Below are 16903 nucleotides of genomic sequence, written 5' to 3' on the forward strand. Positions count from 1 at the left end.
TGATGCTATAAGACAACAAAACAAGGTATTAAACAAGACATGGAGCAAGGGGGGCAGAAAAACATCAGAAACAGAGATAGGAATAAAACTGAGTGGGAATTTTGGGGAGGAAGAGTACTGCTGGCAATCAGCCAGGGTGGGATTCAGCTCCGTATTAAGACACCTTAAACTTAGGCTTCTTTTGTAGGTGTTCACATCTGCTTTAGGTGTCCAGCTCCCCTTGGTGCTCACTGGAGAGCTATGTTGCGTGGAGTCCAGAGCTAATCACAGTAATGCCCGTCCATTGGAGGGTAACTGCCTCCATTGACTGTAATGGGAGTTTAACTACCTACCTTACCTGTAGACATCTACGTACTCATATTTGCACATTAAAACACATCTAAGTGTCCAAATCGTGAACATAATAGGCTATGTTGAAATGGCAGGTAATGATGTGACAGGAGGCAAGCTGAGAGTCTGGCAGTGGAAGCCAGGCAAACATGACATTACCCAGAGGAAAGTGGTGGATGGAGAAGGCAGCTGTAACCTTGAAACTGGCTGAAAGCGTGTAGGAACCGTGCCTCCTTTTCTTCCTCCCCACCCCTACAGTGAATAAATTGTGAGGAAAATCAGAAGAGGTAGCCTGCACTAAGGAAACTGAAAGTGGTATCAAAATGTTCATTTAGTGTGGTTTCAATTTACAGATACAGACATATTCCAGTTCATATATATATGGACAAGTTAACCCTTAGAAGTATTTGTGCTGTGAGATATTAGGGAAAAAAACCACCCCAAATCTAATGTTATTAATATGGAACAAAAATATATATATGGTGTGACTTTCAAATCTTAGTGCTATTCCTACTTGTTATTTCTCATTTGCAGCAGTGCCTGTGAGAATAAGGGAATGGTACGCATTCAGAGGTTGATGATAAACAGAGAGGATAGTCCTCGAGGTTCTTCATTAGTGAAGAATACATCACATTTCCAGATAGCACTTTTGCTGAACATGCTAGGCCATCTGCTCATGAGGCTTTTGGTTTCATTTCAGACACAACTGGCTTCAGCCCATCTCTAGCAGTCAATAAAAAGAAACTTTCTAAAAAATGAATTACCATCCCAAAACACAAATCACTTTTTGCAAATGCTGTGATAAAGTTTCTGAGCAATGCAAAGTGGGCTACCATATGTGCAAACCTCTGTAGGCTAGTGAGGAGGGAGACATTCCCATTGTAGCTCTTTGAGGCCATGTATATTTTCATTTTAATATACCAGCATTAAAATCTATATTCATTCTCCTTTTTTGTTTGTCACTACTGAAAAAAGCTTTTGTTTATTTTAAATATTCAGGTTTGACAATTGCTTTTCTTTTTCAAAGCAGAATGTTAACTGCAGTAATCCTAAGAATGCAGCAAAAAGGGCAAATATGTCATGTTGGTTGGAAGGAATTTATGGACGATTTCTAGTGCAGCCTCTCACTTGAAACAGGACTATCATCAACTCAAGGTCAGGTCAGGTGTGACTTTTTCCAGCTAGCTGCTGAAAATCTCCAAGGGTAGGCTAAACCCTGATTTCTCTGGGTAACTTCTTCAACAGCTGCATTACTTTCCTGGTGACAAATTGTTTCCTAATGACCAACCTGAGCCTCCCAAGCCACAGATGGAGTTTACTGTTAGCTTTCAATAAAACAGTATAATGTAGAGAGCCAGCAAAAGCTGTAAGAACCTTTTAAGTACCAGACAAACTTGATCAACAAAAGTCAGGTAGAACCTAAGGGGACACAACTTCTGCCTGCCCATTGGCACTAAAGTCTAAGTCTTCTGAATGCAGCACTTTATTACTAATCCTGTGTCCACATGCATTTCCAACTTGCAAGCAATATCAGAAGGGATTGTCAGAGGCAATCAACTATCTGCATTTGATCTAGTGTTAGCTACTACTTTTCAAAATGCCATGCATCAAAAAGAGAGACTGTCGGAGACCCCAGAGGTGTTGGGGATGAATACCCTGCTTGTCGCAGGAAGGACAGCAAGGAACTGCTGGGTCTGTTGCTGCTGAGTATTATCAGTAACTTGTTTTAAAAGGCAGGTTTCCTGTGTGCTTTCGCAGATTAAGCACTCACTGTTTTATAAGCTTACACCAAAAATTTGACATAGGTGATTTAAATTTCCCATATAGTACTCTGTACATAATTAAAAATGGCATTTGTGGTTCATCAGTAGCCTCCTGACACTGGAAGAGCAGGTGTTTTGTTGACATTTTAAGATCTGGATGGTCTTTGAATTTGAAATTCTCTCTCAGTGCAATAACCTGCTGACTGCCAAGTTCCAGCACTGAGAGCCTTTCAGCAAGGGAGAGGTACAGCAGAGGCTGGGCTTTGGAAAGACACTTGACTTGTTTTAATTGTTTTGGGTACTCTGAAATCTAGTGCCACATTTTGTTGAACTCCTATTGCCTTTTAGTCAAAATAAGCTCTCTCTGGGCTAGGCAGCTGTTTATGGAGGTATAACATCAAATAAATTAGTAGACTGCTCAGTCTAAGCTGAAGAATTGAGGCTCTTGACTCTTTGGATCAAGCTGAATGACGTAATGGCTGAAGCACCTTCTCAGGGCTGACAGGGTTACTTCTGTGCAGCACGGTTTGCTAAGATGTGTGATAAATCTTGCATTGCTATTGCCCATGTTGTTGCCATGTTGTGAACGTATAGAAGACTTCAGCCTTGAGGGCCACTGATCTGGCAAAAGCACAATGCTTAGAACATGTCAAATGGACCAGACCCAAAGTTTTAAGGTGGAGCTGAGGCACCCAACCCCCAGGCTACAGCAGCTCCGTGCCAAGATGTTGGAGCCAGAATATGGGTGCACTTCGGACTCACATGCTCAAAGCTAAATATGAGTACAAAACCTTTCAAGATGAAGGCTAAGGGACAAGTGTTTAGCAGGATCAGACATTTCTAAAAATAATCATCAGGTATGATAAATGAGCGAGATAAAATATAAATGCATAGGGGGGATATTAATAGGGTAATAATAATAATAACTATGTCATAGTTACAATACCAAATAGTACAGTAAAATCAGGTGTTTGGGAAGGACTGCACCTTCTCATTGTTCCAAGCAGAAGCAAAACTTCCCTTGGAATTAGAAGGAGACTTATCCTTTACACAAATCATTCTCTAATCAACTTCTGCAAGGACTTGGTTGCTTACGCTACTGCCTTTGATGCCAACTACTGCCTAGATAAAAAAAGAGTAGGCCACTCATGATAACCAGGATGATGATACCTGCTTTTCAGAGCTCTGGGTCATACCCCCAGCTGATATAACCTGGCATAGCTGTATTTGAGACAAGAGAGAGAGAAACACTCATTCCTACCAGATCATGAATGACCTGATTGTTGCCTCGCTCCACTTGCTGTCGTCCAGAGCAGGAATATTAATCAGGAAAGGGGAAAGTTACTTTTGCAAACACTTTAAATACAATTCCTTATTTTCATATCTGCAATAACTAACACAAATTGTTCAACAGTGAATGAGTGAGAGGTACCAGAGTTATTCACATCTTCCGGGTGTACTTTCAGAGTGTCTTTTCTCCAGACTGTTCCAGAAGTCAAACAGCTCACTTGAAACTCAACATATTGCATTGGCAATAAATCACAATGCAAAATGCTTTGGTTTACTGTCAGTTAAAATTCTTTTTAAAATAGAAGTGAATTGAGACATTTGAATTTTATTTAGTAGTTTGTCACTAATATAATTCCATGAGTTTTTGCTTACAAAAACACTCTGTGGGAAGATGGATACCATTGTAGTGGAGAAAATATTTCCCTAATATTTGACTTTCTGTAAACTTTTAAGGAAAAAATTTTAAGATTCAGAAAAGAAAAAAATACTTAACCATTCCTGCACATATTTTACTGCTTTCAAAGTTGTTGAGACAGAAACTTGTAAAGGTATCAATTTTATTTTAATAGGTGATAGAATAATATGCCGTCTTCCAGCAGATGAATAATTACACTATTACACTTTTCTGATTCATGAAGATTTCCCCTGACTTTGGTAGGAGTTCTAAATGTGAAAGACTTATAGGCTCAAGTCCTTGGTGCTGTTTTCAGAGCTGAAATAGTATCTGTTATAAGCACAAAATTTCCAGCAGATGCTCCTCGCTATGTCACTGAACTTCTTAAGTAGTCTCTCAGTTTGAGTTCAATGAGACCATTCAGGCTTTGAAAGCTAAGCATGTGCTTAAGTGATGTACTGGCTTTCTAAAATGTATATGATGAAAAGCATAACCTAAAATTTTATAGAATTAAATGATTGATAGGGATACTTAAGCAAGTAACCTGATATAAACAGATTCTTTAAGCAAACTAATTTTTATTCTCTTCTAAAGTCCAAGCATTGGGTTAGAAATCTAAATGCAAAAAGAATTACATTTTAATTTTGAGAGAAAATCGAGAAGCACAAAATTTATCAGGAATTTGGTACCACTAACTAGGTAACTCTTTTGCTTTTTTAAATGTTTTTTGTAATTTACCTAGAAAATGGGTAGAGGAAGGCTTGGAAATGTGAACAAAGGAAATACCCCATTTTAGTCCAAGCTGGAAATGAGGACTTTGCTCTCTGTAGAGAAAAGGGGTTGCATCAAGTAAATGTCTGATTCCACCCACCACCAGTTTTTCCTCATGAAAGGAAAAAAAATCACAGGATGATGAACGTTTTTCAAGATAAACAATTATTTTCCTTTTTTAAATATTTTGTTTCTGGTTTAGGAGTTTCTTGTTGTGTTTTCATGTGCTTACATTTGCAGTAGCGATTTGTTTAATTGGTGTTTCTGAACTCCATCTTGGCCTCCTTTGGCACGCTCATGTGTGATATGACCAGGAAACTCTGCTGCTTTGGTTAAACCACTGACGTCTGGATCTGGTAATATATTATTTTAGCTCCTCCAGCACTTGCAGAGTATAACTCAAACTATGAAGCAATCATTTGAATTTGAATTAAACGGTGGACAAGTCCACTAATTCAAATACATTCCCCACAGGCACAACACTACACTTTTTGTGGTTTTTAACCAGGCCTTGAGTATTAGGCCAGAAGCATGCTTATTGAGAATATCTTTAAAACCAAAACACTTTTCAAAGACAAGGCTTTCTAAGTGAAGCCAATTTTAACCGATCTTAGAAAGTCTGTGTTACCAGAGCAGAAGATGCATAGCAATAACCAGTGAGCTCCGCATAGCTCAAGCTCACAGCTCTGATTGATAGAAGCTGAATGGATTCAAGTAATTCTCTTCCTTCATTTTTCACACTCCTTTTCCCCAGTAATCAAGCATTCCCTTGGCTGTGCTATAGACATCAAGCAGAACAACTTTCAAGTGTTCCTTCCATCACTGCAACACCATAATCCACTCAAACTCCACCACTTAATTTCAGTTATAGCACGAGTGTCCATGCACAAATGAACCACTGAAAGGGTGTTTCTGAGTGGCTCTACATATCCAAGAGGGTATAAATGCCTCCACCTACTGCTGCCTTCCCTTCATGAGCTACTTACTGTGATGACCCATAGACTGCCTTACATGCTGATGTGCGGAGTTCTTTTAAGAGCTTGTGTAGTCAAGCGGGTAGGTGACCAAAATGATGTGCTGCTTTTACCATCTCACTTACAAGTGTGTATATGCTAGGGAACAAATCCTGATTGTTTTACCTCTCAGAGCCAACTCAGTATTTCTGCTTAAAAACTACATGTTCTCTCCTATTTTGAAAGCCCTGCACTTGAATTCATAGGGCTGCATCTGCTGTTCTATTTCTCTTTCTGTTCCTACATCTTCTTAGCAGAATTATTTATGCCTACGAAGATGACACCCAGGAAAGTACCACCTCCCTTCTCATATACTGACCACCTTTGGAGGCCAGCCTGAGCCCATGTGTAGAGGGCAGCTCCAGTGCCTTCCAGCATCATATTGAAGTGCACATGGCCTCAGTTTCAACTTAGCCTGTGACAAACCTGGAAGGTAACCATGGGCATACATGGGCTGCATACGTGATTTCCAACTTCACCTTTTAAAGGATCTCCACTGGCTCCACACTTTACTTCAGGCGGAAACTAAGATAAAACAACTTTTGAGGTCTGATTTTAGACTTGCCTGAGCTTAGTCTTTATCCACCCACAGAAGATCTAAGGGAGCAACAGTATCTATTTAGGATAGAGTCCAAAGTACAGACTCTACCCCGCCCCCTGCCCAATTCCTTTAATCAAAACACCTCCCATAGGTGTGCCCCATGCACAGCAAGGCACACATTTAGCAACCCCAATAGCTTTACAGGCCAACTTCAGGCTTTGACAGATTTGCAGCACAAGATTAAAATCAGCTGACTGACATAATGATGGGCCATTAGTGTCTGCCCTATCCCTGCCATGACGTCTCTGGGGCAAGAGCGTACATGCCCCTGTGAACGAGCTGAGCGTCACTCATTAAATGACAAAGGACTAATTCAGATTTGTTTTACATTAATAGGGGCAGTTGCAAACTGATGGATCAGGAGCTGACTCATGGGCAAATCAAATGTCTTCACCTCAAAAGTGGGAGCACCAGTCAGAGAGAGTCACAGACAGCTGGGAGAGAACAGCTCCAGATTTTAATCCGCAGATGCACTGCTGTCAAAACCCTACACTTTGCAAAACACTTCTGTATTGGCTTCAAATCAAGAAATTCCCAAGGAGAAGAAACAGTAAAGGTAATAAACCCAGAGACTAATGGAAAAGAAAGAAGCAGCATACAAGTACATCTGATTTGGTTTTTCAAAAGTCAATCATAAAAAGTGCTGAGCAATATCAAGTACCTTTGACTTAACTAATCACACATTAACTCTGAACAACTGGCCGCTAAGCCGATTTTTGGACTCTCCATACACTGTTCGAATTCACTGTGCTGTGATGTTTGCTTTTTGTTTTTCACGGTTAGGCTTAGTTCAAATTACTAAATCCAATAAAATATAAACCCAAATCCTTTAAATAATACCTTAATCATAACATGACTGGTCAGCAAGACCAATAATACAAAGTGGTATCAGATGAACAAGTAATGCAGTAAGTTAACCCAAAGAACACAAATTTACCACATTTAAAGGGATGGTTTAAAAGATCCGTAGCACTAACGTATTGATTATCTGTGGTCCAGAAGTGGCTAATAAGAAAGAAAAACTGATTGTGCATGAGTATAGTTAGCACCTTGGGAATCGCTGTCAGCTCTAGTCTAAGATATCAGGATTTAGAAATCCTGTGACTGAGTCGTGTTGTTCAAGTCACATTTCAGGTCTAGACGAGCTTTTTCTCCTTGAAACCTTATTTGTTAACTGCGTTTCTTTTCAGTGTGAATGCAAACACATAAGCATGCATTCGGAACTTGTGTGTATCTCCACTTTTTGACATAAAATGTTATTTTAGTTGATAATTACCCTGTGTTTTGTTGCTAATTAATGTCCATGTACGCAGTAACTCAGCATTGCCCTTCAAAAATTTTCTTCTGCACTTTGATCTGTTCAGCACTGCTCCACCTTGTCTGCTCTTGCCAAGACAGCTCACAAGTTGTTGAGTATATTACCGATTTTATTTCCGTTTAGGAGGTCTAGTCTCCTTCTTAAACATTTTCTTTGATTTATTTAATGTATCTGCCATATGTATTTGCCCTGTTTTGCAACAGTTAGCATTTCTGACATAAATGCTTAATCATTTTAGGATGATAGCCCAGCCAGTGATTTTCTTTTGTTTGTGATGGTGTATTTCCTTATTTCCCTATGTGGGGTTTCAGAAATATCTGTGGGTGGATTCCCAGTTGTACTGAAGCCAGTAGTATTATCATCCTTGGTGACAAACTTATCTGGATTTTACTGTCTCCCTTTTCACTGCTTTTACTGTCTAACCATGTGACTCATATAATATTCTTACATCACAGTCCATCAATAATAGACTTGCTAATAGTTTTAGGACTTTTCATCTGCAATCTACAATCATTCCTTCTTTTCACTTGGGTAGCTGTATACTCTTAAGATTTTCTCTTGAACTGTTTATTTGCAAATCAGGATATTTCACCCTGTTGCTGATTCATCCTTGTAATGGATGGGACTGTGAGAGCTGATTTTTTTACGTTCCCTTCCCCGTCCATCCTTCTTCTCCTCCCCTCTCCCTCTCTCTCTCCCCTCTCCCTCTCCCCTCTCCCTCTCCTCTCCCTCTCTTCCAATTTGTGCTACAGCTATGTTCAGTACTCCAGAGAAATGAAAACTGTCCAGATGTTGTTTATACATGTACACCTGCCAGTTAATGAGTTAATACATGATATTTGTTTTACAGGAGTACAAACACTCTTTAGTTGCCCCAAATATTTGTTGCTAGCAAAGACTGCACTATTCCCGAGGCAAATAAAACTGAATTATAGCAATGAAAAGTAAAAATTACATTTTGAAGGTTACAAAGTCAGCTATTAGGAAGTTAGGAAATCCCAGAATTGTAGGCCTTTAATGAACGTAAGTATGATGTAGTTCCATTTATGTTTCATCAGACCTTGGCCAAATTCTGCCTACATAATCCTGTGCAGGGAATACGGCATTCTTCAAAATTTTGTGATGTTACTCAGGGCATACAGCTGAGTACCTTTCTATATTGCAAATACAATTTTGTTTAGGGTACACCAGCATTAATATTTTCATGGATACTCATCAGTAGGGAAGCTAAATGCTGGTTTTTTTCATGCTGAGAGTGCTTTACATGTTCAAAGGGCAAGTCCTAAATACACCACTGCTTTTTACATCTAGATACCTATAGATATATATCTTTTGATGGGTTTAGCGCTTTGGCAAATCAGACCCAAGCTCTCAGGTTGAGCCTGCAGAAAATGAGGGACTATCAGATAATTAGCGTATGAGTGGTATGATGGTATACAACTTACCACAGAAAGGGATGAAATGTAACTCTCAAGGAGAGTGTTTAGTTAACTTAGCCAGGACAGCCACTGCTCTTGCAGTCACCTCCTTGCCTCACCAAGTTTCCACCTACAACAAGAAAGAAGCAAGAGCTCTCCACCCTCTTCATCTACATAATCTAGATTTATCTGTAAAGCTCATTCTTAAATTAATTCCTTATAGATATATGTATTTATTAAAATTTTCTCATTCAAAAGTCAGAGTGAAAATGTGAAAATTCTCCCACGTGGCGTCATGCTAACATTTCACTCAGCATCACCAGGGCTGAAAACCTTCACACTGTAGCACAGCTCCCTTTCACCAGATTAGGGTGTCTCATTTTCCCATATTCCACATCTTAGTCTGCCAGCCCATTTCCTTGCACAAGCTAATGACTGTATGGCTTCAGGATGAGACGAATCAATGGCTTATCTGGTGGCATGCTATTCCTTCTTCTCCTTCGGTGAGTGAGTTTTCTGCCAGATTAGGACATAACCGGTTCTCACTGTGACCACATGATTTTGAGATATAACAGAAGGGAAATGACAGGATTGCACAACTGTGGTACAGATGGAGGTAAGGAGAAACGTGACCATGTCTTTTGAGGCTCTTTGCAGTTGTATCATCTTAGACAAAGTAAAACTGCAGCCAGGAAGATGTAGCCTCTTCTGTTGGTCCCTTCTTCTCTTGACCCTCTCATCCATCACTTTTATGCTTTCCCAGTGTCAATTTTTGACCCAAATCCCTTTCCTTTTTCCCACTGAGACCCTGCCTGCAAACTGTAGGAACCATCTCAGTGGTTTTGACCTCAGTCCTCTTGGCTTCTCCTCTCCCATACTGTCATTCCCACTCACTTCCAGTTCTACCTCTCTTCTTGGATTTCACCTTTGAGTCATATCACAATTCCACATCTTAATCCCTACATTGAGGCGGTGTCAGTTCTGTCACTCTCCTCCTCAAAATCTTTCCTAGTCTTATTCTCCTCTTCTTCCCTCCTTTCCTTTGGTTCCCAGATTTCATCTTGCTCATTCATCCCCAGTTTCCACTCATCTGGTTCCTAATCCTCTTTTCTATTATTTCACTCCCTGGCTCCCATTCATAATCTCTTTGCCTATTCAGTTCCCCATCTCTACCAGCCAACCCCACCACCCCTGCCCCTGTAGACTTCTCAGCTTCTTTTTTTCCCTGACACGATACGAGTCCATGTGTTGGTGCACGTAACAGGTATGTGTTTGGCATGTCAGTCCACATAATAGTGGGAAGTCGGACTATGACACTTGAAGTGCAGGGGCAGGTGAGTGAGCCTTCTCGCCCCTTTGAGCGTGCGGTCTTGTTCAGAGCTCAGGCTGTGATTGACACAGGAGGTCATGGGAGAGAGGCTGCAGCACTGTGTTTCAAAAGCATTAAATGCAGATTCATCTGTTCTCGAAGGAGAGAACACAAAGTGAGACTCAAGTGTATTAGTCTTAAATCTAGTGAGAGAGATTTGAGAGGTCTGTAGCCTTTTCGTCCTACACTTAAATCACTGCACTTCCCTTTGCCTGTATTCTAGCAGGAAGGGAGATGGAGAGCAGCGAACAAAAAAGGCTTTTAGTTTCATTGCCCTGAATTCAGCCTGATCTCTATTAGCTCAGAGCTTCACTTTCAGAGAAAACAGCTGCTGAGCTAAGAGCTGGAAGCAGACCCAGTTCCAGTGGCATCTTCACGGAATTAAGCTCCAAAGGTCCAGCGGGTCACTAGAGTATACAAAACCTCTCTTCTTGTGGGACTTTTAAACTAAATAAATTTGGACAGATTATCTTTGACACAGAGGTTAATTTGTTGACCCCGTTTCAAAGTCTGATACCACTGCCATTTCTCAAAATCACTAAAAATTTTACCATGGGTATTTTTCCTTAGCATTGTTCACAAAAATACGTAGATTGTTTTGGTTGAAATACTTCATGCACATTTAAACTGAAGGCAAGAATGGACCTGCAGTATTGCAACTGCAGTGGTTACAGCAGAGCAAAGCTATAAGCTGTTGAAAATAGTCTTAGAATGAGTAGCGCTGGGTGAGTGGAAAAAATAAGCCTTGTTCCTGCTGTCGCTTATAACACATATCTCACTGGTGTTTCAGTGATGGAGAATCTGCTCTTGTCTAAGCCTGTGAGTTTAAATCCTTGTGCACATGAAAGCTACCCAGCAGATCAGGCATTTGTCCATGTGCTGCATATAGCAAAATCACACTGTGATGTGTAACATACAGTACAGATTGCAGTATATACTGTTCGAAGTTTATTTTGAGTCTTCTGCATTTTCATAAGACAAAAAAATATGATCTATATCATCTTACAACATTGGCAGTATGAAACATACACACAGTATGCATTTTGAACTGTAGCATATGTACAGAATGTTCACAATTTAAACAGGAGAAATGTAACTGAGCATCTTTCTATCTACCTATCTAGGCTTACGACCATGGTATTAGGAAACTCTCTGAAATCTTTGGTGTCTTCCAACTGAAAAGCCCTCCAAGCTTATCTTACGAATTCTCCATCCCTCCCCCGACCCAGTATGTACATCTGCAAATGCCTTCACCTCTCTCCAGCCTGCTGTTGTTTCTAGCAGCTTTCTAAGCATACGAACTGCACTTGAAGAAATTTGCCAAGGAGCCAATACTACTGTCATGGAACAACAGCATTTACGCTCCACCACTAAGGATAACAACTGGACACAGTTGTATCCAGCTGGAGAGTAATGTTATCGTTTTCCAAGAAAAACAGCTTCTGCATTCTTTCTCCTCACTTATGACCATGCTGCAGCGAGAGCTCCATAAAGATCTCATGACACCTTGAAACTGAAAATCCCTCCAATTCTTAAAAGAGTAAATTTTCAACATGACACCATATCATTGTAAGACTAGGCTTGCACCTCCCAAAAATGAAATAAATTTCCTCTTTTCTGCTACAGCTATGTTAAAGGGGACTGTTCAGCCTCACCTTCTTTCCCCAGTTAGCTGAGATGCCAGTATGTACAGATACATCTATTATAATTTTAACTGTGTACGTTATGTGCAAATACCATCCAGCTGGATCCGCATCGAGGTAGTTCATATGGTATACAAGACACCAAACTTCAACAGGTTTGGGCTTCTAACTCTCTGAGATTCCTTTACTAGTTGAGGAGAAATCAGTCCATCCTCTTGGGCTTTTTAAAGGCTTGACACAGAAGAGTACACAGCACTCTTAAGAGTACTTAGGACCTTTCAGATTGTATTCCCTGTATTTTAAAACAATACAGTCTTGCTCATGTGTGTGCACCTCGAATACTGTGTTCAGTTTTGGGCCCCTCACTACAAGAAGGACATTGAGGTGCTGGAGCGTGTCCAGAGAAGGGCGACGAAGCTGGTGAGGGGTCTGGAGCACAAGTCTTATGAGGAGCAGCTGAGGGAACTGGGCTTGTTCAGTCTGGAGAAGAGGAGGCTGAGGGGAGACCTTATCACTCTCTACAATTACCTGAAAGGAGGTTGCAGAGAGGTGGGTGTTGGTCTCTTCTCCCAAGTGACTAGCAACAGGACAAGAGGAAATGGCCTCAAGTTGCACCAGGGGAGGTTTAGACTGGATATTAGGAAAAAATTCTTTACTGAGAGAGTGGTGAAACACTGGAATAAGCTGCCCAGGGAAGTGGTGGAGTCACCCTCACTGGAGGTGTTCAAGGAATGTGTGGACGAGGCACTGTGGGACATGGTTTACTGGGCATGGTGGTGTTAGTTGATGGTTGGACTTGATGATCTTACAGGTCTTTTCCAACCTTAGAGATTCTGTGATTCTGTGATTCTGTGGTGCTTTTTGGTGTAGGGGGTGGGGTTTTTTTTCACCTGCAATTGATCTGAGACAGTAATTTTCAGAAAATATTAAAAGTGCAAACTAAAAAATGTTGTTGTAACCCTCTTCACAACACTCTGCCAGAACTACAGTGATCTTCTTGATGTTTTGAAGTTTTGAATTTGGATGAGGGCTTACTCTAGCTGCCATAGCTATTGAATTGTATGTGAACAGTTATTTCTCACTATACTGAAGTGAAACACTAAGTTTTCACAGCAGAGGTCACTTGTAAAATGAGTAATATTTTACACTATGTAATGTCTTACAGTGCAATACTTTTCAGTCCTAAATTACTCCTTTTCCAAGAATTAACAGGACTAGTAGCTAAGAAACCCCTTGGGATTCCCAAGATGGGGATTTCTAATACAGTTCCCTGCAAAAAGCCCTACAGAGCTATGAGTAAAACCTTAGTTTCTCTTATGGTTTCCCTCTGTGCACCATATTGCCCAATAAGGGTGTCTGATTTTTTGAAGTCAGGAGGGACAGCTGATGGTTTTAAGCAGTAGTGACCCGATTCTGAGACACTTTAATGTGAGACACATTAATTAGATTTACTCTGATTAATACAATGGCATTTTTGAGTATTTCATGGAAATCAGCAGGACTGACTGAGGAAGAAGACACACAATGCTGCCAACTGCAAACCCTCAGATGCGAGTCAGGCCTCTAAAAAATGATGAGATCTGCTAAAGTCAGGAAGGTTTTTGGCTAGCTGGCTTTTTTATCTGCTAAGATACATTTGGGTCTCTACAATTTAGAGAAAACTTACAACAGGGCAATTCAGAAAACTGAGTGTTGTACAACTTGTTTCCAAGATGAAAGGAATATATAAACCACCAAATATTGTGAAATACATAATTTGTAATGCTGCATGCAGCCGAGAATGAGTAAGGTACGTGAACTTCGGTCTGTCAGCATTCAACCAAACCACAATTCCAGAAACTGAAGCATCTTACTCCATCTTTCAGCATGAATTTGCGTTGAATGGTATCTTACATCACCGCAATGTTTCTGAGTGTACCTTGTACCAAGAGGCAGCGGAGCTATAAGGCACTGCTGCTGCTCTGGCATTTTGTTAGCCCCCTGCCCTGCCACGCAGTACCAAACTCCCTGGACCTCTGCCCCACTTCACCCCATCCCACTCCCTCAAGCTGGGCATCTCTCCATTGCCTCACTTTTTGGTTTCTCACATCCTCCTTTCTTCTCCTCCTCTGTAACGTGCCGGAGTGGCTGGCACAGTGGGAGGACTGGGAGGACTGGCCCCGGCACAACGCAAGAGCCAACTTTCACTGTTTGTATCTCATGTATCCTACCTCGGGTGAAGTTTTATGAAGCTGGGAGGGTGGTGTTTTGCTTTTTAAGCAGGGGACACACATCGGGTGTTTGTACCAAAACCAGGTGGCGGTCAAAGGGCTGCCAGAGCTGGCACCTGCCCAAGCCTAGCAGCGTTTGCGCTGGGGACACGCCATCGCCGCTCCGCCACCCGAGGCCGGGTCTGGGGGGTACCAAGCCCCTCCCGGGGTGCGGGGAAGGTGGAAGAGGATCGAGAGCGGGGGCCGCTTTCCGGCGCGGTGAGATGACACCGGGACCCCCCGCCCCGCTGTCCGGCCTGGGACCCTTCCGCCGGATCGGAGCCTTTCCCCGCAAGCCGAGGCCCGGGGCTCCCCCTCCGCCGCCGGGAGGCCGCGGGGGCGGGCGGCCGCGACCCGCGCCGAGCGCTCCCCGGGGAGGAGCCCGCCGGGTCGCACCGGGCCCGCTCGCCAAGTCCGGCTCCGAGCAGCCAAACCCAGCCCCCTGGGCTCGGGGTGGGCGGGGAAGGCCGGGCGGCCGGGCGCCTCTCCTGCGGGGAGCGGGAGGACGGGCAAAACTTTTCTCCCCGGCGGCGGCGAGGTACCAGCGGCCACCGAGGCGGGCTGTGCCGGCATGGGCCCCGACGCGCTGCAGCTCGGCACCTACGGCGGGGCGGCCGCCGCTGCCCTGCTCCTCTGGGCCGTGTGCGTGCTCTGCAGGAGGAAAAGGTACCGGGGCGGCGGGGGCGGCGGGGCGGGGGGCGGCCGCCGCATTCCTTCACGGCCGCGCCGGGGGAGCGGGGCTGCGAGGCGTGAGCCGCGCCACCGAGCCGCGCATTGGGCCGCGCTTCCCTCCGCCCGCCCCTCCGCGCCGGGAAGCCCTATCAGCGCCCGCTGCCGCCGCCGGGCCGGGGGCGGCGGTGCTCCAGGGGATGGCGGCCCGCGGCCCCCCGCTGCGGCTGGGGCGAGCGTGGGGGCCGCGGGGCCCCGGGCGGCCGCTGCTCGGCGGGTCCCCGGCGCCGCGCCGCGCCGCTCCGCTGCGGCGCCGCGGCCGGAGCGAGGGAGAGCTGGGGCGGCGCGGGGCTGCGGGCGGCGGCGGCGGCGGCTCCTCTCCTGGCCGGCGGCGGGGGGCCGCCGCTGGCATGTGGGTGCTCGGCGCGGCCGGAGCGCCCGGGGAGGCTGGTCTCGCCTTTCGTGGGTGTGCGGGGGTCCCTGCTCCAAAAGGGAGCACGAGGCACGTAGCCTGGCCCCTGGCAGTTTGGCGTGTGAATAGACGTGACCCTTCGGTTTGCTAAAAACCTGACTATTACTTGTGCGCCGTATGTAGCAAAAACCACCCTGCGCGGCGCTTGACACCCTTCTCGGGGAGTCCGAGGTGCACTGACCGTGCCTACTGAGGCAAGGCGGACAAACGCTGCTGCTGCTGCTGCTGCTGCTGCTGGGTTGCAACATCGGCCCTCCGCTGCCACTTTTCTGTGTGATGAGTAGCTGGCAGCGGTATTAGCAAAGCCCCTAGAACTCGGGTCGTGGGCATTTTGGTGACTTTTGTTAGTGTCGCACACCGTGTTGCCTTTAGTTTCTTTCAACTCTACGATCTAAAGCGTCACAGAAGGTACACGTGTATTTGGGACACTTCAAGTAGACTGAAGACGGCGTTCGCTGAGGGGAGAGAAGCGCTGTCTGTAACTGTTCTCTCTCTTTCTGAACAATACCTGTTTCTTTATATGCTAACCTTTTCCTGGGTATTTTTCACTTGTGGTGCCAATACTTGATGCTCTTCAGTGTCTGTTCCGCAGCTGATGAATAAATGTGTGTAAAGGCTTGGTGGAGGAGGAGTGAAGAAGGGGAGGGATCAGTATTCACTGTATTATTTGCTTCTTTTTTTAAATCACATAATGAAATGCATAGCAAATAAGGAACTTAATTCTGACTAGTGAACATTTACTTTTCCTAATCATTAAAATTTATTTTTGGAAGGTGTAGACATACAAATGCAAAAAAGAAATTGCAGTACTAGACTCTAAAAAAGGGTCAGAAAGTCAGTCTGGCAGTGTTTAGAGCAATAACCCTAACTTTGGGACCATGTATAGAATGAATCAAATAACAGAGAAGAACAGTGAAAATTCTTGATTTGATCCCAGAAGGCATCTGGTCACTGACTGTAAACAGAGATGGGTTATTTCCATGATGTCTGTTTTGGAACCATTGTTAATATGCCTTGAGTTAAGAGAGCCCAATCCATCTCCTAAGTGGAAAACATCCATCCCAATGTTCGAGTGGGGTCATCCTGTAAGACAAACTACTTGACAGAGTAGTTTAGCATGCGGCTGCATGTTTCTGTTTAGCTTGCTGAATGGATAGGTGCTGCTCGACTGGTCATTCTTCTTCCTCCCTGTTGCTTATCTGACCCCCTGTGAGCTGGTTCTGGGTGTTAAACCAGCAAAAACCTATTTACTTTTTTTGATAGGTTTAGTTCCCTGCAAGTTTAGCTCCGTAAAAGAGGTCAACACAGAAAACAAAAGGGGAGCAGAGAGGACATGGTCAGGTCAAATGGGATTGTGTGTCATTGTAGGGCTAGAAGCAGTTTTACTGGCTCAGCTGTATTACAAAATTGTGCCTGTGATTAGGAGAAATTCTGGTAGAACTCTAATGGGCTGAATTTTTCAAAATGGAAACAGGCAAAGCTCTTGCTGTGAAGTTTTCAGCCAGATGTGAGTGGTAGGGAAAAAGGATCGAAGAACCCATTTAGGATTATTTTCATAACCCTTGTGGCTGTAGAGCTTTTTAAGTCAGCTCTTTAGAGTCTA

Source organism: Gavia stellata, chromosome 3, assembly GCF_030936135.1.
Source record: "Gavia stellata isolate bGavSte3 chromosome 3, bGavSte3.hap2, whole genome shotgun sequence".
NCBI classification, from domain to species: domain Eukaryota; kingdom Metazoa; phylum Chordata; class Aves; order Gaviiformes; family Gaviidae; genus Gavia; species Gavia stellata.